We start from the raw sequence: 24726 nt of genomic DNA, 5'->3' as shown, positions 1-24726 counted from the left end.
GAGGGGAGAAGGGAGGAATAGCACATGGGAAAACAGATGACTTTTAGGAAAATTAGATGGGCCCTTAGGAGAATAGACGGATGGGAGATAGAATAGTTTTGTGGCAATGACTGTCTAGGTGTGGTGCCTTTTCATTGTCCCTGGTGATAAGAGTCAACCTTCCTAGTTTGCTCTTTGGCAGGGGATTTAAAACAACTGAGTTCTTTTGGAAGCTCTGCTTCCAGTCAGATAAAGGAGTTCGTAAAAAAAAAAAAGAAATCATCTGTTGATTCTCAAATGTCTTCAGCTCCAAATAATTTTTATGTCACAATGGTATATTCTGTACTCCTTCAATATGTATATACATACACATGTATAGTCGTACGTTTTTGTGAAATTTCACATATCTCCAAAAATTGATCCAAAGACTCCAATTAAGAACCCAAGAACTGTGTTTTCAGGTAAACTATTAGAAGTTTGTCTCTTGCTGCATTTGAAACATCAGGGTGCAGGGTGTGTTTTTCTAGGAGCCCAATGTCAGTAGCGTGCTCATTGCCAGAATCCGACTCATTTATTTCTGATCCAGCTTTTCTCTGGGAAATGTTTTATTAAGCTAGTCTATATAGGCTGAAAAATCCTAAAATTTCTGTTGGTTTTCCATTCCCTTAATTCATTACAATAATACATACAAGCTTCTACCCTCCATGTATTTTCATTATCAGATCAAAACAACTGGTTGGAAAAGTGAAAACACATGAAATCATTTGTTTAACTGCATAATAAATAGCTGCCCTAACTGACTCAGTATGCATCTACCCAATAAATGCTTGCTGGGAGTTTGTTTTTGTTCGGGCATTTTTATCCCCAAAAGGTCTGCACAACCCAGAGCAGTGGTCCAGCCAAGCAAAGTTAACAGGGACAAGTGGAACATTCCTGGCACAGTGAAGAGAGACTGCAGATTGGTTTTATTTAGTCGAGGCATGAATCACCTGTATGTTACGTAAACTCTATGTTGGGCTGCACCCAGGCAGAAACTGGAGGTTGCTGGACACGAATCTGGTATAAGAAGTGGGAGGCTTTGATTTGCATTTTTCTAATGATTAGTGATGTTGAACATCCTTTCATGTGTTTGTTGGCAATCTGTATATCTTCTTTGGAGAAATGTCTATTTAGGTCTTCTGCCCATTTTTGGAGTGGGTTGTTTGTTTTTTTGATATTGAACTGCATGAGCTACTTGTGTGTTTTGGAGATGAATCCTTTGTCAGTTGCTTGGTTTGCAAATATTTTCTCCCGTTCTGAGGGTTGTCTTTTCATCTTGTTTATGGTTTCCTTTGCTGTGCAAAAGCTTTTAAGTGTCATTAGATCCCATTTGTTTATTTTTGTTTTTATTTCCATTTCTCTAGGGGGTGGGTCAAAAGGGATCTTTCTGTGATTTATGTCATAGAGTGTTCCACCTATGTTTTCCTCTAAGAGTTTTATAGTGTCTGGCCTTACATTTAGGTCTTTAATCCATTTTGAGTTTATTTTTGTCTATGGTGTTAGGGAGTGTTCTAATTTCATTCTTTTACATGTAGCTGTCCAGTTTTCCCAGCACCACTTATTGAAGAGCTTGTCTTTTCTCCATTGTATATTCTTGCACCGGTCAGAATGGCCATCATCAAAAAATCTACAAACAGGGACTTCCCTGGTGGTGCAGTGTTTAGGAATCCACCTGCCGATGCAGGGGACACAGGTTCGAGCTCTGGTCCGGGAAGATCCCACATGCTGCGGAGCAACTAAGCCCATGCACCATAGCTACTGAAGCCTGCGCGCCTAGAGCCCATGGTCCACAACAAGATAAGCCACCACAATGAGAAGCCAGCTCATCGCAATGAAGAGTAGCCCCCACTCGCCGCAACTAGAGAAAACCCTTGCACAGCAAGGAAGACCCAACGCAGCCAAAAATAAAAAAATAAATTAAAAAATTAAAAAAAATCTACAAACAATAAATGCTGGAGAGGGTGTGGAGAAAGGGAACCCTCTTGCCCTGTTGGTGGGAATGTAAATTGATACAGCCACTGTGGAGAACAGTACGGAGATTCCTTAAAAAACTAAAACTAGAACTACAATACGACCCAGCAATCGCACTACTGGGCATATACCCTGAGAAAACCATAATTCAAAAAGAGACATGTACCACAATGTTCATTGCAGCACTATTTACAATAGCCAGGACATGGAAACAACCTAAGTGTCCATCGACAGTTGAATGGATAAAGAAAATGTGACACATATATACAATGGAATATTACTCAGCCATAAAAAGCAACAAAATTGAGTTATTTGTAGTGAGGTGGATGGACCTGGAGTCTGTCATACAGAGTGAAGTAAGTCAGAAAGAGAAAAACAAATACCATATGCTAGCACATATGTATGGAATCTAAAAAAAAAAATGGTTCTGAAGAACCAAGGGGCAAGACAGGAATAAAGATGCAGACGTAGAGAATGGACTTCAGGACACGGGGAGGGGGAAAGATAAGCTGGGTTGAAGTGAGAGAGTGGCATGGACATATATACACTACTAAATGTAAAATAGATAGCTAGTGGGAAGCAGCCTCATAACACAGGGAGATCAGCTCAGTGCTTTGTGACCACCTAGACGGTTGGGCTAGGGAAGGTGGGAGGGAGATGCAAGAGGGAGGGGATTTGAGAATATATGTGTACGTATAGCTTATTCACTTTGTTAAACAGCAAAAACTAACACAACATTGTAAAGCAATTATACTCCAACAAAGATGTTAAAAAAATAAAACATTAAAAAAATAAAAGACTGATGTACTAAAATTGGAATGATACAGAGATTAGCACAGCCCCTGTGAAAGGATGGCATGCAAATTTGTGAAGCGTAAACTGATAAACTATACAATTGTTACCTTATTTAATCTGTGTTTCACTCACTTTCTCTCTTTTACAGCTGTCAATTCTCTAACTCAAAGATGGCAAACATTTTACACGTCCTGAAACAGGCAATTTAAAAGGGGGGATTTGAAAACTCAGAGGGCTGGTTGAGCCCAGATTTGGACTATATCGAAATGAAAACCAGTTCCCTTCCTCCAACTGCCTTTCATTAACATTTGATTGTTATTGGCTTGGGTGACCTCAATGACCTGGAGCTAGAAAGAGAGAGGTTCAAGTCCAAGATTGGGTACTATGGTGGTAATTTACTGTATGTCTGGGCAACACACTAATCTTCCTGGAGCCCCAGTTTCTTCATTTCTAGATTAGAAATAATAGCACCCAAATTATCAGATTTTAAATAAAGAATATAAATACTCGACAGTGTCGGGCACACACTCTCTGCTTTTATTAAATTAAGATGTATATATATGTGTGTATGTATATATATATATATATATATATATGCAGAAAAGTGCATATATCAAGTGCGCAGTTTGATGAATCTTTACTAATTGAATATCATTATGAAACCAGCACCCAGGTCAAGGAACTTGACATTACCAGCGCCCCAGAAGCCTCTCCTGTACCTCTTTTCATTCTACCCCTCAAGGGTACGTGCACGTTTTCTCAAACTTGGCACTATTGTTATTTGGAGCCGGATACTTCTTTGATGCAGAGCAGTGGCAGCGTGATGTTTAGCAGCATCCCTGGCTTCTGACAATTAGATGCCTGTAGTACCTCCCAATCCTGCCAAAATATGACAATCAAAAGTGTCTCTAGGGCTTCCCTGGTGGCGCAGTGGTTGAGAGTCCGCCTGCCGATGCAGGGGACACGGGATCGTGCCCCGGTTCGAGAAGATCCCACATGCCGCGGAGCGGCTGGGCCCGTGAGCCATGGCCGCTGAGCCTGCGCGTCCGGAGCCTGTGCTCCACAACGGGAAAGGCCACAACAGTGAGAGGCCCGCGTACTGCAAAAAAAAAAAAAAAGTATCTCTAGATATTGTCAAATTTTGGGGGGGTGGGTTGGGGTGAGGCAAAATGTCCCCCAGGTGAGAACCTCTGCTATATACTATTCTTTATACCACTAGGAACTAAGTCCTGAGGTGCACCTCCTGTGTGAGCTGTCACTTGTTCTCCTCTGTCTTCCGTCCTCTGTGGGGACTCATGCAGTTGAGAGAAACTTCTGAGTACCAACTACTACCAAGTATGTACACTGCCTAGGAGTTCTGAAATCCACATCCTCCTGGGGCCTGGGGCTCCAAATGTCTTCTTTTCCCATTTCTCCCTAGCTCCTACCAATTTTTGCTAGTAGAAGTGTAAATTAGTTCATCCACTCTGGGAAACTGTTGGCAGTATTTATAGGGATTTATTAAGCTGTACATATGTGTACCCTATGACTACCCCAGTTTGAGTATTTACTTAATCATTTACATCTGGCCTTTCCCAAAAAGAGATCTGAAGTAATTTGCAACAGACAACATTAACATATTAATTAACCTGTATATTTTAGTGGAGTAGTACAGCTGAAAATAAGAAAAGTTATTTCCTTGATTTGTACTACAAGAAAGCTGGGGAGTTCAAGATGAAGATTAATATTAGTATTAATTGTTTTGTAATAAACATTCTTGTTTATAATTTGAATCAGATTCCAAATAAGTTCACACATTTCATTGTTAATATATCTCTGAAATCACTTTTAAGCTTGTATGTTTCCAATCTGTATTTTTTGTCTCAATTTATTAGTTAAAGAAACTGATTTTTTTGTCCTGTAAATCTTCTAATCATCTGAATTTAAATGATTGCATCCCCATGGTGTCATTTAATATGTTCTCTGTCCTCCTGTTCTCTGTAAATAGTAATTGGAAAGAGGTGTTCTCAGATACAATTTGAAGTATAAGGTCCTGACAATTAGCTTTTTGGGTTGTAATGTAAGTGCCTGACATTAAAGGCATCCATTTCAGACATTCATCTTGAATGAACACATTGTCAACTAGCCATTATATAAGGAGCCAGGCCACCCCACCCATGAAGTTCTCCTTCCAGAAAGTCCTGGCTGACCTAGATAACTGACCTTTTTGGTGACCCTGCTTTTCCTTTCTTCTACTTTAATTCCCACTCTTTACGGTTTAAATTCACCAATAAATAATGAACCCACAAAACCCTAGGCACCCCACCCTTGACTCCAGTAAAGGCACAACTTCAAGGTCCATGCTCTCTCTCTCTCTCTCTCTCTCTCTCTCTCTCTCTCTCTCTCCCCACCCCCCGCCATGACCTTGTTGTATGGCCCCAGGAATGCTGTGTACCCTCCAGGACCTGTGAGTAATAAATCTTGTTCATTTCAAAGTTCCCTGATGGCTGCTGCTGAGGTGTCTGCAGGATCTTGCAATCAGAATAAGAATCACAAGGGCTGGTCCAGCCACTGCATTCAAAATGTCTATGGGGACTCACGATGGGCCAAGTTGAATGCTCCCAGATATTCCTAGCTGATAGCATTACTACTGATAGGCTGAGACAGAAACAAAATAAGGTTTGATAATTTTTGATGCTATTGCATAGTGCTGCTATACTCTGCCATCAAGAGGCATATAATGTTAGCAATGAATGAAGTCTAGATCCATTACTTCATTAGGACTGCAGTATAGGAATATTTTACATTTAATGTTTCTCCTTATTCATCAGCTTATACTTCAGAGAAGGAAATTCAAGTTTTTTCCCCTTTATTTACCAGATTTTAAAATAAAGATTTATTCACACTATCCATTCACATCTAATGTTGATCAATTATATTTTTTGTCTCTATGAACCAATGGATTTAAACGTTTTTAAATGTTTCAAATTATTGCCATTATTATCCTTATAGACAAAGTGTTAATGAGGTCTCTTTAAGTTGGCTTCTGATTCCTTTTGACATGATCTTAGTACTTTTTGATAGTTTTCTTGGTATCTGATATGATGAGATGCATGAAACTCATTGTGCACCTACCTTACTGAGGATTTAGAATGAGCCATTTCTCCCAAGAGCACTGGGTTTTTTAGTGGGAAATGGTATTTCAAGACCACAGTCTGGGTGCCTTACCAGCATTCTCTAGAGAAAAAGAACCAATAGGATATGTGTGTGTGTGTGTGTGTGTGTGTGTGTGTGTGTGTGTGTGTGTAAAGATAACAAATTGGCCCACACAATTATGGAGGCTGGTAAGTCTCAAATCCGCAGGGTGAGCCAGCAAGCTGGTGACCTGGAGGACCAATAATGGAGTTCTAGTTCAGAGGCTGGCAGGCTTAAATCCCAGAAAGAATTATGTTTCAGTTCCAGTCTGAAGACAGGAAAAAAGCCCATGTCCCAGTTCAAAGGCACTGAAGTAGAAAATCCTTTCTTACTCAGGGAAGGAGAGGCTTTTTTTTTTTTTTTCATTCAGGCCTTCAACAGATTAAATGAGGCCCATCCACATTAGGGAGAGCAATCTGCTTTACACAGTCTACCAGTTTAAAGGTTAATCTTATCACAAAACATCCTCACAGAAACACCCAAAATAATGTTTGATCAAATATCTCAGTGCCCTGTGGCCCAGTCAGATGACATATAAAATTAAGCATCACATGGGGTGCTAAAAGTGCTGAGTACAACTGAGTTTCTTATTGTTTCTAGCTCTTTTCAATACATGATAAATTCATGCTGATACTTCCAGCTACAGGGTTTTTACTTAAATTCTTTAATCTTACTTCTATGTCTTATTTGCCTATATGGAGAATTCCAGTTTTCAATTAAACCTAATGTAAATTAGAATATTACAGAATTAAGCATGCTCTTTATCCCAGAACACAATCACAGCAGTCTCAGAATAACAATACCAGCACTACCACTAATAATATTATTACAGGTAATTACTTATTTATGTAGTTCTCCAAATGATTGTCTTTAAGTCACATAGAATGGTTCTTCTCTGGAATTATGCCACCGATTGCATACATATGTAAGTTAATTTGTTTTATGTGTTTTTAGGGATTGCTTTTAAAATTTAATTTGGTTTTATAATTGGTAAAATAGTTACTCTCCTCCAAAGTCAAATCTATGAAGTATTATCACCTTCCCCCCAAAGTAACTTTTTTTCTCCTTCCATCACATTAGTTGTATTAAATTTTTTTTAACATAAGCACACACAGACACACACATATGTTAGCATATGTGTTACTTAGAGAATTAGTATCCTACTAAAACACTTTTATCCAACTTACTTTTTACACTGAACAACATGTTCTGGAAAGCACTCCATCGCAGTATATAAATATGATCCTCATTCTGTTTTGCACCTGTGGATATAGCAAGTAATACTTATTTAGTTCTTTCCATTTATTGCTTTTACCATTGACGTTGCAATGAATTGTTTTGCACGTCTTTCTTTATAATTTTACTAGTGTTTCCTCCTAGATGTTGAATTGGTCAAAAGGTAAATATATAGGTAATTTTGCTAGTAACTGCTAAATCCTCTTCTGTAGAGCTTTTCAATTTTACATTCTCCCAAATAAGATTTGAGAATGCTTGTTTCCCCCAGGCTCACCAGCCCAGTAGATTGACAAACTTTTGAATTTTTCCAATCTGATAAGTGAAAAATGATATTTTAATGTAGTTTTAATTTGCATTTCTCTTATTGTGAGAAATGCTTTTCATATGTTGAATATCTATTTGCATTTCTTTTTCTATGAATTTTCTGATCATTTCTCTAGCCCATTTTTGTACAGAGATTTTGGTGTTTTTTATATTTTTAGAAATTAATTATATAGGAATATTAACCCTTCATCTGTGATACAAGGTGCAAATATTTTTCCAAGTTTGTCATTTTTTAACTCTAATTATAATGTCTTTCACCAAAAAAAAATTGTTTTAGTGTTTGTATTTTTTTAATAAAATCATTTTATCTATATTTTTCCATATTGTTCCCAGACTTTTAAGGAAGTGTTCCTCATTCACATGTCATAGAAGAACTCACCCATGTTTTTTGTTATTTGCTTTTTGTCTTGTTTTTTAATACTTGATTGATTTTTACTATTATATTTTAAATATCTGTTTTCTACTGGCAAGGTGACTGCTGTTAAAAGTCTGATCAGTCTGATTCTCTACTACGTGTAAATGACTTACTATTTTTCCTTGGAAGTCCAATAGATTTACTAGAAAAAATGTCTACATGTTGATTTTTCTAGTTCAGTTATCCCAAGTATATTTCAAAATGTAATACCAAGTCAATGTATAGGTTCTGCTGGGGATATCCTAGTAAAATTGCTGAGTCATAGGGTATGCAAATCAAGCTCTAGAAGATACATCCAGTTTCCCAAAGTGGTTGTACCTATTTGCATTTCAAACAGCACTGTAAGAGAGTTCTGGTAGCTCCATATTCTCTTCAACGCTTGATATCTCCACCCATTTCATTTTAAACATCAGGCATGTATGCAGTTGTATCTCATTGCAGTTTTAATCTGCATTTCTGTGATAGCTAAAGAAGTTAGGCACATTTTTCATATATTTCCTGGTAATTTAGATATTCTTTTCTGTCAAGAGTCTATTCAACTCTTTTGCCATTTTTTTCAAAATGAATCATCCTGATATTCTTTGACTATTTTGTAAAATTTCTTTACACATAATCTGCATATGAATCATTTGTCAGAGATATGTATTGTGAGCATTTCTTCCCCATTTTATGACTTGCCTTTTCAGTGTTTATGACTTGTCAATGGTATCTTTTAATGGAAAGAAGTTCTAAATTTTAATGCAGTATAATTTATTACTTTTTAAATTATCTGTGCTTTTAGTATCTTGCTTAAGAAATTCTTTTCTACTCCAAAGTCATGAAGATTTTCTCCCGTGGTTGCCTCTGAAAAGCTTTATTGAATTACCTTCACTCAATCCAGAATTGAGTTTGGTGTACTGTGTGAAATAAGGCTCGTCATGCTTATTTTTTTCTAAGTTGATATGAATTGACATCTCTTTATTCATTTTTACTTAGAATTATTTTCCCTGAACTTTTTCTGTGGGCATATGGGTCAGGATAGCTTCACAGCTATTGTCCTTGCAAAGTAATTAAAAAAAACATGGCTTTGCAATTTGAGTTCTTCCTCCTCTCTTCTCCTCTCAACAACTGGTATCTAAACCTTCTCTTTCTTTCCCCCTATTGGTCCCTGTCCCACTCAATTTTGCTTTTATTCATGGAAATTTCTGACTCACTAGCAGATTTTATTCTGGAAGGAGCTCTTCTATTGGTTTTGAGATTGGAGAGTTCATAGTGCCCAGACAGCTCCACCGCCCTCAGACCTTATCATGCACTCACCTAAAAACTGGAGTGTGCAAAAGTCCTTCTTAGTTTCAGCTACTGTTCTCACATTGCTTGCCCTATGTCTCGGTGTATCAATTGGAAATTTGAGTGTTCTTTTGATGTCAGGTCCATCAGATACCCCATGCTTCCTCTGTTGATACCATGTAGGTTTTAAAACTATCAGTAGTTTGTCTTCACCCATTTATATTTTGGGGTTCATGAGGATGTCATGTAATCTAGTTTGGATGACTTATGTTTTATGTGAGTTTTGGTTAGTCTATTATAGTTTCTCTGTGTGTCTTTATGAAATGTTTTGAGAAGATTATTTATATCTATCTATAGATAAAAATAATATATATAATCTTCCATACATATAGATACATGTACACATCTATATATCTGCCTTCATCATATTCCCTGAATTTCTCTCAGTATAATTATAATTTTCATCTTACAGAGCAGGAACAAAGCCGTTAGAGAATCATCGTCAAAGCCAGATAGTGGTAATAAGTGGAACAGGACTCAAACCTACATCTATAAAGTCCAACAAGGTTAATACTGTTTTACTTCTGCTATTCTATAGTCTATTTATATTTCTTCTTCTCATTAAAAAATTCCCCTCCTGGCATGTTTCATAAAGTACATAACACCCTAATAGTCTTGTATATGTATATTATTTATAAATAAATGAGGCTACAATTATTGGAGGGCTGTTCAAAATACTTTACCCAGTTTTCACAGTTTAAAAAAAATGTAAAGATCTAGTAACTTAATCACTGTGTGTTAAATTATGTAACAGCAGGAAGTTTGAATAGTTGTTATAATGAAAGAAAATAAGAATCTTAGAAAACAAAGAATCATTTTCATCTTCTTTATAATAGCCAGTTGTTATAATATGAGGGAAGATGATGAAAATATCCAAGAAATGATAAACAACAGCTTTCATATCATGTATTCTGATGTTGTAGATATCTAAATCTCATATGTAACAGAAAATACACATTACTGAAGTTTCTTATCACATTAGCTGAATTAGAAAAACAACGATTTAGACAGATAAACATTTTGATGAAAATTGACTAAACAGTACACACCAGACTATTTTTCTCCTTTCCTTTACCATTTGTTAAAAGTATAATAAAGTACAGTGAGAATACCTGAAAGTATAAAGTCTCCTAGAATTTTTAAAAAATCAAAGTCTGATTGATAAGCAGAAATATTCAGTGATGTTTAATTTTGATGCAGTGTCTCCTCTTTAGGTTAAAAATGATACATTGCATTAAAGAGAGTCCTATTGTATTGGTTTCTGTGGCTGCTGTAACAAATAACCATAAATTTAGTGGCTTAAAACAACACAAATTTATCTTACAGTTCTGGAGGTCAGTAGTTTGAAATGATCTCACTTGGGTGAAAATCAAGAGGTCAACGGGGCTGCATTCCCTCTGGAGCGTCTAGGGGAGGATGGTTTCCTTGCCTTTTCCAGCTACTGAAGGCCAATGTACCTTGGCACCTGCCCCCCTTCCTCCATCTTTGAAGCCAGCAATGTTGGGCAGAGTTTCTTCCACTCCGCCATCTTTCTTGTTGTCTTTTCCAAGTCTTTTTTCTACTCTTAAGGACTCACTCTTGTGAATTTTTTGGCCCCAACTGGATAATCCAGGATAATCTCCATATTTCAGGTCAGTTGATTAGTGACTTAATGACATCTGCAATCTTAAATGTCTTTTGCCATGTAGCCTAACATATTTGCAGGCTCTGGAGATGAGGATGTGGATATCCATGGTGGGCCATTAATCTGCTTATCACATCCACTAAGGTTTTCTAATCTAATTTAACTAGTTTGGGTAGGAGAACATTTCTTTTTTTTTCTTAGAGATTTTGTCATCCATATTTATTTTCAAAGCAGATTTCCTATACTTGTATGGGTTATACTCATACATTTACACGTGCATGCACACATACACACGTAAACACATTCCTAATTTATTCAGAGCATCACTGAGAAACAATACTGGGTGAAAAAACACATCCTATTTATAATGAGACAACATCCTTAATAACGGCTCAAGTGCAGCATGAGCGATATAAGGAACATCAAACTAGGAATCAGAAAATCCATGTTTTTGACCTGAATCTGCCCTTTAATAAACTTTAATGTAAAACATTATTATTAGTAGTAATTAAGCTGTATAGAGAGTCATGGGCATTTATTTAAATATCTCAAATGTATTCTCCATCATTAAAATTCCATTAAGGAACCTCAGGACCAACTAATGCTCAGCTCCAGAGGTAAAGGATGGAAGGAGGATAAACCTACACTAGATTTAACAATTTAGCAGAAAAGAGATGCTTTTATATGGTAGGGCCTGAATAGGAGACTCATCTCAGCTGAGTAAGGACCAAACTCCAAAACTCGAATTCTTGACGTCGTCACCAATGCTAATTGTTGAAATATTGAATGCAAAATTGCAATACACCCTAACTCAATTTCTCCACTAAAGTAACAGGATGAAATATTTAAGAATAGAACATAAACACTGGCATAGGGCATAAAATATTTGCATTGTTTTAAGATCTTGGCATGGGATTAGTCCATTTGGTTCTGTAACAATATACTGCCTCAATGTTCAATGAAAGTGAACGTTGAAACTGATCATTAGATATAGTTCGGGTTTATAGTTCCCCAATTCTCAGTTTCAATTATCCATGTTATACTTGTCACCTATCATTTCAGAAAATCACAAGTTGCAATTGTAATTACATAATTCTTTTGGAACAAGCTGTCAAAAATAGAGGCTTAAAACTAAAATTTCCAGTCCTTTAAATTGATTGGTTTGGGGAATTTTCTCTCTGGATTTGGGCCATGATTGGATTGAAGTAATTGATCATCTTATTAATAGTATATTTAAATTTTAACTGTAAAGTTGCATTCCTTCTAACTCACACTAGGAAATGATTATGTCAGAACTAGAGACTAAAGCCAGAAATTGTATATTAATAGAAATACCAATTAAGCTGTGAGTTGCAGAGGCAGATTTGAATCTTTGCTCAAACCTAAATACAGCAACTCGCAGAATTTCTTTTCTTTCTGAGTCTGTTTTCTATTAATATCAGTGAGCTGCAGAGAACTCAGTCTGCTGAAGAGATATTAGGCTTGCACACTTGGGAATACACATATGCTTTCAGAAAATAGACAACAGGTCAGGCTAATGAGAAGCATTCACCTGAGGAATTCATCATGTTTTAATAAGTTTGTCGCATTGACACGAAGGACTTCGTGAGTCATCATTTGCCACAAAGGTGAGTCTCTGCAGTGGATGGCAGTTTTGCATTTTAGGACTTGATGAATGGAAGTTCCACTGTTGGCATCTACCTTGCCACCTACAATCCTTTAGGATGTAAATTTAGCCTGGATTAGTTTTGTAGAGAATTTTTTTTAATGCTGGACCAAGAGAAAAGTTAACTTCCTAGCTGTGTAATCTCACTGTGCCTTGAATTTCTGATTTGTCAAGTGGGGATTTTTTGCGGATAAAAACTAGCAATTTCATGCAGATAAAGCACGGGGGTGGGAGGTGGGGAGAGGGGGAGAGAGAGAGAGATGCCAGCTGTTTAAACAATTTGGAAAAGTGCAAGGTATTTTTATCATTATTGGAAGCGATACATTTTTTTTTTGCTAATTTAGGATAATCTATGTTTAATATGTAGATTTCTACATTGTGAAGTAATTCCAGGTTATATATGAATTTTCATTTTTCTTTAATCCTTTTGACCACATGCCTGTATTTCTTGTTCTGTTAACTTCAGGCAGTGTTTCAGCTCCTCTGTATTTACGATCAGAACACCACTGTCCCACCCCCCGCACCGTGCATCTCCCTTGCACCCACCACTCCCTCATACCTGAGATATCCCTTCCTTACTCTCTTGGGTCATATCTACGGGTTCCTGGGCTACATGTCTTTCTCTTTCTTATGCTGCAGTACATAGAGAAATGCCTTTCTAAGAAAGAATATGCAGTATTTGAGCCCTTTACTGTCGGAAAATGTATTTATTTAGCATTCACACTGTCCAGAGTTCAAAGGTTATAGGTCAGTGCTGGTTTCACAATAATTCTCCCTTGGAATTCTGAAGGTATTGGGTCCGGTAGCTGATAAGAGGTTGGCTGCCAAGCTAACTCAAGCTTTGTTGGCAAACTTTTTCCCTTTCTCATTAGCTTTTTTTTTTTTTTAAGAATTTTTACTCTATCTCTGCTTAGAGATTTCACGAGGTTCATCTAGATCTGTGTCATTTTTCAATTCATTCCAGTTAGCACTCAAGCTGAAGTGAACCCTTTCAAGCTAAAACTTATTATCCAGCTCAAACCTGGGAAATTGTTATCTATTATGTATGCAATAGTTTCTGTTCTTCCATTTTCTCTTCTTCCTCACTGAGACCACTGTAGGCAGAAGTAAGATGTCTTTGAATAATCTTTTGTCTCTTTTTACTTTTCTCTCATATTTTGCTTTTGCTCTACACTCTGGGAAACTTCTTTGCTTTTTTCTTACAATCTTTTGATTAACTGTTTAATTTGACCAATCATATTTTTAAGTTAATTTTTTCCCTAGCCATCTTTTTTTTTTTATCATCTTGTCAAATCTGAAGATAATAGAATATTTTCTTCCTTTTTCTTTCTTTTAAGTTTAAGTTTTTGTCTGTCTTCCTGAATTATCTATTTCTTCCATGTCAGTTTTTCTTTCCCATTGCTTGCTTTCCTCACAGGTCTGTGGATTCATTGTTGATTCTTCTTATTTTGGAATGAAGAATTGGATTGACCGTGCTAAGCAAGAGCTGTGGGTTTCCTTTGCTAACGTGTCAGTAGGTCTCTTTCCTGATTAGCCTGTTTTAGGAAGGAGATCGCTGTGAATCTCAGAAGAGTGTGCCTGGTGGCAGTATGTGCTTTAGTTCAAGTAGGCAGAGTCAGTTCCAGATTGTGAGTCTCCCAAATCCCAGGATCAGGAAAACTTTTTTCTGGGCTTGCCAACGCGACACTATAAACATTAATATCACTAATAGCTAACACTTAACAGGCACTCTTCTAAGTATTTTAAACATAATAATTATTTATTCTTCAAAACAACTGTGAGGTAGTACTATTATTATCCCGCATGGTACAGATTAGGAAACCAAAGCTCAGAGGGTTAAGGAAATTGTTCAAGGTCACACAACTTGTAAGAAACAGAGCTGAACTTTATATCTAGCCAGTCTGGCTCCAGAGTTACATATTCTACCTTGACTGTTACATATTCTACCTTAACTCTCTTCAGAAAGCTCATGTATTCTCAAAAGAAGGGACCGGCAGTTTTATAAACTGAGCTCATGCTGGTGTATGCCTCTGTATAAACTTCCTGTGAATCTCCTTCTTCCCAGACCCTTTCCCATTTATGCACCTTTAGACCCTGTCAACTACAAGCTGAGCTATTTGAAGGCTGCCAAAGACAGCAGAGCTCCCTTCTCCACTCCACAGGTGTGGATGACCCCACTGGTGTCACCTCCTGTTCGGCACTCCTGTCCCCCCTTCTTATTACTGTGTTCCATTCATTGAGAAACTTCTCCATAGCTCTTGTCTGAGATGACTCTTCCTCCACTCTATTAATTCTTGTTGATTTATTCTCATTTGTACTATGTTCTCATTTTATTAGCCTCTCATGACACCAGATGAGCCATTCTACCATGTTCAGTTAACCAGATCTTTTTAAATTTAATCTTTATTTTATATTGGAGTATAGTTGATTTACAGTGTTGTGTTAGTTACAGGTATACAGCAAAGTGAGTCAGTTATACATATACATATATCCATTCTTTTGCAGATTCTTTTCCCATATAGGTTATTACAAAATATTGAGTAGATTTCCCCATGCTATATAGCAGGGCCTTCCTGACAGAGAAAGACAAATATCATATGATATCACTTATATGTGGAATCTAAAAAAAATATTATACAAATGAACTTACTTACAAAACAGAAACAGACTCACAGACTTCAAAAACAAAATTGTGGTTACCAAAGGGGAAAGGTGGAGGGGGGAGGGATAAATCAGGAGTCTGGGATTAACACATACACTATATGTACTATACATAAAACAGTTAACCAGATTTTATGAAACCAGATTAAACACAAGTTTCAGCCCTTACTTTCATACTTATCTACTCAAGTGTCTTAAAGCAACCTGTGTCAATTAACATTATGATATAATCTTTCTAAACTACTAATTAGCTTTGACTAATCCAACTTAGTATAGTGATAAAGAGGGGAATGTATTTTATTGTTTTCAATATGTCTAGACTTAAATTCATGCCTTGACATACCTGAAAGCCTAGGTATGGTAACACATCTGAAGACACTTGAAATTTTATTCTGAATGGGAGCTTATTGTGAAAATATATTCAATTTCCACTAGATACTTCCATAACTTTTGAATATTGACTAGGGACTTAAGCATTGAGTAAGTCTTGAGGATCTAAGACAAGAGAAATTCTCTGCCTTTTAAAGCCTCATATTTTTGTGGAAAATTTTAATTCTATGTCTATTTCTAAGGTTTTAGAAACAGGTTTTACTAATATAATACAAATTAATATTTTAAAATTTAAAATTCCTCATTGTTACCTAAAAAAGAACCAATGAATTCGGTTCTTAGACATTTCAATCACTGAATATCTTTCTTTCCTATGAGAGAAGTATCAGGGGAATTTTAGCCGGAAACTTCACTGAAAGTCAGTGCCACCTTTTTGCATTTATCACTGCCAGTTTTGCTCTGCATATCTTTTTTGGTATTCGCCATGCATTGTTAACAGTGATTGTCATGTAATTAAATCACTGCTCATCACAAGAGCCTGTTTTTATGCTGAGATAAGCATCAGAAGCCTGCTGCAGGACCCCCAGATCAATAAAGATGTTCCCAGTAGGATTACAAAGAGTCTGGGGTTGAGCAGGGCACCAGAATTAATTAAGAATGATTTCGCTTTTTATTCTACTTTCAATATATTTGTAATTGTTTTTCCATTTTCAATGGGCTCTACCTGTCTCTTTTTTAAAAAAATTCTGTGCTGATGCTCAGACACTTCTGTCCAGACAGCTGTAGAAACTGAGCTATTAATCTCTTCCACTTTTTCAGATTCTTAGTCTGGTCTTAGTGATCACAGGGTTTCATCATCTTTATAGAAACTTTGGAACTAGAGGTGACCATCCAATTTCAGAAGGCTATCTGAACACTCCAACTCAAGCTCTGAACTGCAGGTCAATTTCTTGTTTTAGTTGGCATGAACTTGATAAAATGCAATATCCAGTTTGGGGAAGTATCAGTGTATTCTAAAATAAACAAATCCGAATCAAACGTGAATTTTTTTAAAAGAGAAAACGTATTGGTCTTCAGTCCACTGTGTATGACATCCTCCTGGTGAATAATACGTGAAAGAACTAGGAACCCAAGGGCTTGGTTTCTAAACCGCAAAAGTATTCTAAGTAAGTGGTGTGTCCCTGTGCAGCTGGGGATGCTGTAACAATAAGTTCCTTTATTCTTAACTTCAAGGATTATTAAAATTCCTGGCTTCAGAAATGGACACCAGAAATTAATGAGGTAACAGCCGTTAGAAGTTGTGTTGGTGGGGAAAGGGAGGTAATGGTATTCAAAGAGTAAAAGGTGATGGGAATATTTCCAAGAATTGAGAAACAGCTTTCACATAAAAGAAGAAAAGAACGAAATAATCAAATATTCCAAGACAACAAAGAGAAAGTGATCTATTTATGGTAACCCTAATGACCTCATGGTAAGATTCCCTTATCAAATGCACGTGGTGATCACAGCTGGACCTTGACAGAGCAATAGAGCGATGGGATGGGGACTTTGATGCTTCATGCATCCACTAGGCTTCAATAATTAAATCATGCATTCATTCTTTCCATCAACACACACTTGGGGTTTGACGGCATTTAAGAGGACTATCAGGGACTTCCCTGGTTGTCCAGTGGTTAAGACTTCGCCTTCCAATGCAGGAGATGTGGGTTGGGGAGCTAAGATCCCACATGCCTCGCTGCTGAAAAGCCCAAACATAAAACAGAAGCAATATTGTAACAAATTCAGTAAAGACTTAAAAAAAAAAAAAGGCTATCATATCTACTTTTCCACCTGAATTCCACCAAGAGATACATGCAGGAGTCAAACAAATGGAGATAAAAATAGATCCTTATTACTGCTGTTGAAGAATGAGGACAAGTGGGCTTCCTAATACTGAACCCCAGAATTAAATAGACTTATCCAGCCAGACACAGAAAATGTTGGATACCAGAGGCCTCCTGGACACGGGCACAGCCTGCTCCTCTAAGACTCAGGGTGTAGAGGGAGCAGAGCAAAATGCCCATTCACTGCAGACAGGGAGATTCCAAAGAAAAAGAGAAGAAATGGGTCTGAGCGGGCTGGCCTACTTCCTGCTCCCTGGGGAGGGGGTGTTGGTAGAGACACTGAGGAAGGTCAGAAGTGGTGTTCTAAATCACTCTCCTCATGGCAGTCTCTTGAGTAGTGGCCCACGGCAAGGACCATGCCTATTATGAGCAACTCTGTGGGCTAGGAGAGACACATATAGAGAGATGCCTGCCAGGCAGGAACCGGATATACTCCATGCTTTCAAGGAACTTACAGTTCAGTATGGGAAATAGAGGAATAAACAAGCAATAATAACACACAAGACCAACTTTCTTTTCCAGTAATTGAAGCATGTTGGAGTAAATAGGAAGTGACTGGCCCCAACCTAGCTTTCCAGTCCCACATAATAACAATCTCCCAGAAATATGGTTGATTCCACTCAAACTGCACTACTTTTTAAACCTGAATACATACACCTGCCTTGATCTGGAAGAGACTTTTCTTTCTCCCAGGGGGCAATAAGTCAGTTTTCGTGATTTTTCCCATATCACACTTCTTTAAGAAAAGTGTTTTGATCCCCACAACCATGCATAAGCTTTCCTGCTTTTAACCTCATACATCACTTTGTTCCTTCTTGATGGCAGTTGTGTTCCTCCACGTTATATTGTAAGAATTCGTATGGTCGTCTCATCTCTTCTTGAATTGGGCTACGCTCACTTCTAGATGTCTCCTCGCAGCTAACTCAGAGGCTTTGCAGAGTCTGCTACGTGTCAGGTCTTGGAGCTAGGTGTTATGAGAACAAAAAAGCAAGTACGATGTAGTTCCGCCTTTTCAATAGGAAAACTGAAAATAATATTCAGAACTTCATAGTACTTACCTGCAGCTGACATTTAGTAAATTCTTTTAAGGGAATTATGACACCCTCCATGGAACTCCAAGTTCAGGGCAAACCAGTGGAGAGTAGGGCCCCTTTCCTTTTATGACTGAGCAGGCTCTTACCAGCTTCTCACCTCTCTTTCTGTGAGTTCAGATCTCCCCACATCCAGAGAAGGAGGTCTACAGCCATACGGGCAGAGCACCTTTCTGAAACTGATAGAAGCCTCATCTCTTCAGGCAGAACTGCAGGTGCCATTTCCCATTTGAAGGTCTTTCAATTTAGAAGGTGGCAGATCTGTTGTCAAAGGGAATTCAGGTTTTCTGAAAAGTTCCAAGGGAATGTGTAATTTCATTATTTGCTCTCTGCAGGCTTCACATCATCCCTTTGTAGGCTCAATTTTCTCTGCGTTTCATACTTTTCATAAAGTAAAACATTTTCACTTCGTAGTAGAGGCTCTGAGTGACCTTCGAGCTGTTGATTGCCTTTCTGGCTGAATTAAACCTCCACGCTGTGCGGTGGGATTTCTAAAGGACACAGGCCTCAAACCTGCCAACCCATCAATTGAGTGGAGCAAAAAAATAAGAGAGGGGCTTCTCACACGCTCAAAATGGTATTTGTCACTAATCTTCAGCACACACCACATGGTTCACTATGAGAAACCTATTCATGCAGAGTGTGGATCCACTGTCCGCCTCCCCTTCTCATCTCAGACCTGTCCAATGCTTGCTTTTGTCCCGCGAAATGGAATTGCTTCTTCTCTTTCTGCAAGCAATTTTTTTCTCTCCATGGACCGTGATATAATGTCTAAAGCAAGCCACTCCAGCCCAGAGGTCCCCGGTAGTGGTTTGGGAAGTGACCGTCAATGTGACGGGGTCTTGCTGGGAAAGAGAGTATATCCAACTCCATATCTGATGTTCTCCACATTCAATCAGTTTATTGGGTTTTGTTTGTCTGTTTATAACGATCTGTAGTTTTTAAATTTTGAGGAATTGGAAAATACCCTCTCAAGTTCTTTCTTTTGTCTGTAGAGTGTTACTCTCTATTCAGCATAGGTGAGTGAATGAACCAGGACCAGAGTTTTTCCTAGGTTTCATATATAGGCATTCAAGAGAGCTCTTAGATTTTTTTCTCCACCCGCTAGGTTGGAAGGAGCTACCGGCAGCAATCTTTTCTTCCAAGTGGACAACATCAACCTACAGAATAAAATCCAATAGAGATGACAGCTGTGAAACATGAGCTTTTGGATCCACCTGGGACTTAAGAAAGAATCATCCCCGTATATCCCAGTGAACTGATCCTATAATTTCTCTTTTTTGCATAATTTACATTATGTTTGGATTCTGTCACTAGGATATGAATCTCGGCGAATGCATATGATAATCAAAAAGTGCTTTCTTCTACTAATTTGCAGGCCTTGATTACATATAAAATTGAATACTAATTTGAGTTTGCTGGATATTTCAGTTTCGTCTTTCAAATTGATTCCTTCATGATCTTTACCCACATTTGATCATTTTTTTTTTGCTTTGCCATAACTTTTTATATATTAGAGTATTAGTCCCTTTTCTGTCAAATATGTAGCAATTTTATTCCCAAATTGTCATGTGATTTTGACTTCAGTAGGTTTTCTTGGCAAACGTTTTTCTATGTGTTCTGCTTTGTCATTATGCTTAGTTTGGGCGGGGGGAGCCCTCCCTACTCCAAGATTATTTTTTAAATTCAGCGTAAAAATAAAATTTAAAAATCAGTAGCATTCTTCTATACTGAGAATAGCCATTCAGAAAAAGAAATAGAAAATAAGATACCTTTTAATATCAACACAAGCTACAAAGTGACTAGAGTTTAAACTAACAAAGAATGAATCAGCACTTACGGCGAAAACCCCGAAAGAAAAAGAGGACATAAAGAAAGGTTTGATTAAATGAAGAGATATACTATATTCTTTGATGGGACAACTTAATAATGAACTTATTAGTTAGTATTCATTGATATTAACAGTTGCAACTTTGGTTACAAAGTGGTATGTATTTTCTATTTTTTTTTTTACATCTTTATTGGAGTATAATTGCTTTACAATGGTGTGTTAGTTTCTGCTTTATAACAAAGTGAATCAGTTATACATATACATATGTTCCCATTTCTCTTCTCTCTTGCGTCTCCCTCCCTCCCACCCTCCCTATCCCACCCCTCCAGGCGGTCACAAAACACCGAGCTCATCTCCTTGTGCTATGCGGCTGCTTCCCACTAGCTTTCTAAGGAACTTTTCATGTATTAACATTTAAACTACTCATTAACCTTACGTAGAACCTTAGAGTGGGTGCTTGGTGGGGTTGGAGAGTATGAAGCCAGAAAAGAAGGATGGGAATGATGACTGAGAAGGAATAAAAAGACAAGAGAGCATGGTAGTGAGCCATGAACTGAGGGGTATTTTTTTTTTTTTTTTTTTTTTTTTTTTTTGCGGTACGCGGGCCTCTCACTGTTGTGGCCTCTCCTGTTGCGGAGCACAGGCTCCGGACGCGCAGGCTCAGCAGCCATGGCTCACGGGCCCAGCCGCTCCGCGGCATGTGGGATCTTCCCGGACTGGGGCACAAACCCGTGTCCCCTGCATCGGCAGGCGGACTTTCAACCACTGCGCCACCAGGGAAGCCCTGAGGGGTATTTTTGTATCATGTTTGTTCCTGAGGTCCAAAAGCAAAAAAGAAAAAAACAAAGTAAGATAAAGTAATAAAAACAACTATATTTTAAAAAAAAAACCCTATATTATCTTCTAGTACTTCTAATGTTTTGTTTTTATTTGGTGCAAATTGTGAGAAAGGTCTCCATCTTCTTCAGTTCTCTCCTCCTTCCCCTAAAAATTTAGTCAATGGCCTACCTTTCTTTCTATCCCTTCTTTCCCACTATTTTAAAATACCAATTTTATTTTATAATATTTATCGATCTGTTTCTGCTTTTTTGCTCTGTTCCAACAATCAGTCTGTCTTTTTTATACCAGTGAAAATCTTTAAACTATATCAGCTTTATATAGGTCTTTTGACTTCACATTCTATCAATCACCAGTTCTCATTAACTCTACCTTCAAAATATTTATCAACTCCTTCCACTTTCTATTTCCAGTGCCCTCACCCTGGTTAATTCCACTACCAATTTTCTTCTGGAGTACTGCATAGCCCACTATTTAATCTCCCTACGTCCATTCTTAGCCATTCCAAACCATTCTCCACACAATAGAAAAACAAAAACCAAACAACAACAACAAAAACCTCCTTAAACCATTAATTACATTATGCACTTCCCTGCTCAGAACCCTTGAGGAGACTATCACAGCGCTCAACATCTATTCCATTTTGCATGGTCTGCACGTGACCCCCACTTACTTCTCTCTCCACACCTACCCCATGTCTCTCTCTGGAGTTCCATTTTTTGGCCATATTGGACCCCTTTTGTTTCTTGACTGTGCCCAGATCTTTTCATTGCAGGACCTTCAGGCCTGTTTTCTTTCTACTGGGAACTCGCTTGCCCTTCCTGTCCCTTGACCCAGGTTAAATGTCACTCTCATCATGAAGACTGATGTTTCAGGCTGCAGGTAGCTGCACAATAGGCCAGTGACATCATTTGTGTGCCAATCAAAGTGCGTAGTGTCCTCTGATTTGGAGGATACCTACAGCACCACCAGGCACTGCTTCTCCACACCTGCAGCTTTCTTTTAAAATATTTATTACAATTTGTAATTAGATATTTATTTGTGTCCTATTTTTTTTTTTTTACCATCTCTTTCTCCCATTAGATTGTAGACTCCTTGAAGTTAGGAACCATGTCCATTCTCTCCTTTTGTCTCCCAAAGAAAACACACACAGTAGGTCCTCAATTATTTACTTAATGAATGATTGACATTTGATTGGTCATGTCATCTCCTCTCACTCTTCATTTTAAAAAGTCCCAGGCAGGCTTCCCTGGTGGCACAGTGGTTGAGAGTTTGCCTGCTGATGCAGGGGACGCGGGTTCGTGCCCCGGTCCGGGAAGATCCCACATGCCGCGGAGCGGCTGGGCCCGTGAGCCATGGCCGCTGAGCCTGCACGTCTGGAGCCTGTGCTCCGCAACGGGAGAGGCCACAGCGGTGAGAGGCCCGCGTACCACAAAAAAAAAAAAAAAAGTCCCAGGCTATTTACCCAGCTTAGTCTTCTACATAAATTTTTTTGGAAGATATTTTTTCATGCTCTGAGATATCCACTGGAATTTTATTACATTCATAAATTATTTGGGAATGATTTGTGTTCTTTACAATATTAATCTCTCAGTATGTGAACATGACATAATATTTTATAGTTTTATTCATATGATTTCCACACATTTCCTACAAGGATTATTCTCACTTTATTTTATATTTATGGTCTCAATTGGGTGCAGTCTTTTTGGAGGGGAGGGTTCTTTTTCTGTTCTTATTCTATTTCCATACTAGATATATTTCTTACACAGGAAATTACTGGTATTTTATATATAGTTTTTAATCAACAAGTGTATTTAAATCAATTGTTTTAATGACTTCAGTAGATCTTACTGAATTTTTTACTTAGGCAATCATATGATCTACAAGTTTTTCATTATCGCTTTCATTATTAGAGCTATTATTCCATATTTGTATTTAATTTATCAGTTATTATTTACACAGTAATTCTAAATAACAATAGTTAAATGAGGGTAGGTAACTTTGTCATGTTTCTAAACCCAAAGAGAATTTATTCGTTCACCATTAAGCCTGATGCAGTTACTACTCTGGCATAGATTTTTTTTCCATTAAAATTTTTTTTATCCTTTTTTATGAACAGTTTTTGTATAAAAAATAATGTTCAGTTTGATCAAATTTATTTGAATTCATAATTTGGTGAATATTAAGAATATGATTTGGGAAACACATCTGTGAAATTTCAGATTTGTGTCCGCTCACGGGTAGTTTTTCCACCTTTGATGATCTGTGGTCTTGTGGGCCGCATAAAACACCATTAAATATTGGCTTCTTTGGTTTTTCATGGCCTACAATGCAAGTGTATTGAATGCTTTGCCACACACTGATCTTTTCATTATAAGTTTTCTCTGATTCTGCTACGATTTAGGAAGGGGCTATTCCTTAGATGCTCATTTTACAAATAAGATGGTTGAAGAAAAACTAGTGAGATAAGTCCCACATAGAGGGATACCTGAGCTCGTTATTATTAACTCTGAGATACAAATGTATCTTCCCATTTGCTTACTCTTCTAAGCCATTACAAAATTAAATATGAATGTTTTATTGAAAAGTGATTTTACTGTCTTTATGTTCCTCTTTGTTAATCTGCTCTCATGTAGGTCAAAAACTTATTCAGAAAATTATTTAGAGAGTTACAGCTCCTTGTTCATTTTTGTTACAGGGAACCGAATCTCTTTTCTCCCTTATTTTTTTTTTATTTTTTGCAGTACGCGGGCCTCTCACTGTTGTGGCCTCTCCCGTTGCGGAGCACAGGCTCCGGACGTGCAGCCTCAGCGGCCATGGCTCACAGGCCCAGCCGCTCCGCGGCATGTGGGATCTTCCCGGACTGGGGCACGAACCTGTGTCCCCTGCATCGGCAGGTGGACTCTCAACCACTGCGCCACCAGGGAAGCCCCTCTCCCTTATTTTGAAAAGAGTTTTCTGTGTGTGTGTGTGTGTGTGTGTGTGTGTGTACACATTTTGAAGAAAAAAATAAAACATAAGAGCCATCCTACAAGGCAGCAATAGTCCATCATCCTTGGGTGCCTAAATTAAGTGACAAGAGATGTACCCAACTCCTGCCATTATTTATAATTGTATGGACCCAGCCCTGTCTCCTTCCCCTTCCCTGGGAAGCTGGCAATGTTCTCCTCCTCATCCCTGGGCATCTGTCATCCCAGCAGCCTCCATAAAATCATTCCTCGCTTTCACAAAACTGATTTCTGTTTATGGAGCAGCTGACAGGAGCATTCCAAGGCCAGGTGCTCCCTGAGAGGCAAGCCTGCTTCTCTCCGCTGTCAGGAGCATTTAGAAATAACACCCTCTTTATTGGAGTATAATTGCTTTACATTGTTGTGTTAGTTTCTGCTGTATAACAAAGTGAATCAGCCATACATATACACATATCCCAATATCTCCTCCCTCTTGCGTCTCCCTCGCACCCTTCCCATCCCACCCCTCTAGGTGGTCACAAAGCACAGAGCTGATCTCCCTATGCTATGCGGCTGCTTCCCACTAGCTTTCT

General features: G+C 38.0%; 1 non-coding gene across 1 annotated transcript; it reads left to right on the top strand.

Moving 5' to 3' along the window:
• Positions 1-2770: 2770 nt before the first annotated feature.
• LOC132504696 (U6 spliceosomal RNA) lies at positions 2771-2876 on the top strand. The gene has a single exon (XR_009535034.1). It is a non-coding gene; the product is annotated as a U6 spliceosomal RNA (small nuclear RNA).
• The last annotated feature ends 21850 nt before the right edge of the window (positions 2877-24726 follow it).

The sequence above is a fragment of the Lagenorhynchus albirostris genome, chromosome 1 (assembly GCF_949774975.1).
Source record: "Lagenorhynchus albirostris chromosome 1, mLagAlb1.1, whole genome shotgun sequence".
Lineage (NCBI taxonomy): Eukaryota > Metazoa > Chordata > Mammalia > Artiodactyla > Delphinidae > Lagenorhynchus > Lagenorhynchus albirostris.
The sequence above is the reverse complement of the archived record's forward strand: the minus strand, read 5'-3'. Positions and strand labels throughout refer to the sequence as shown.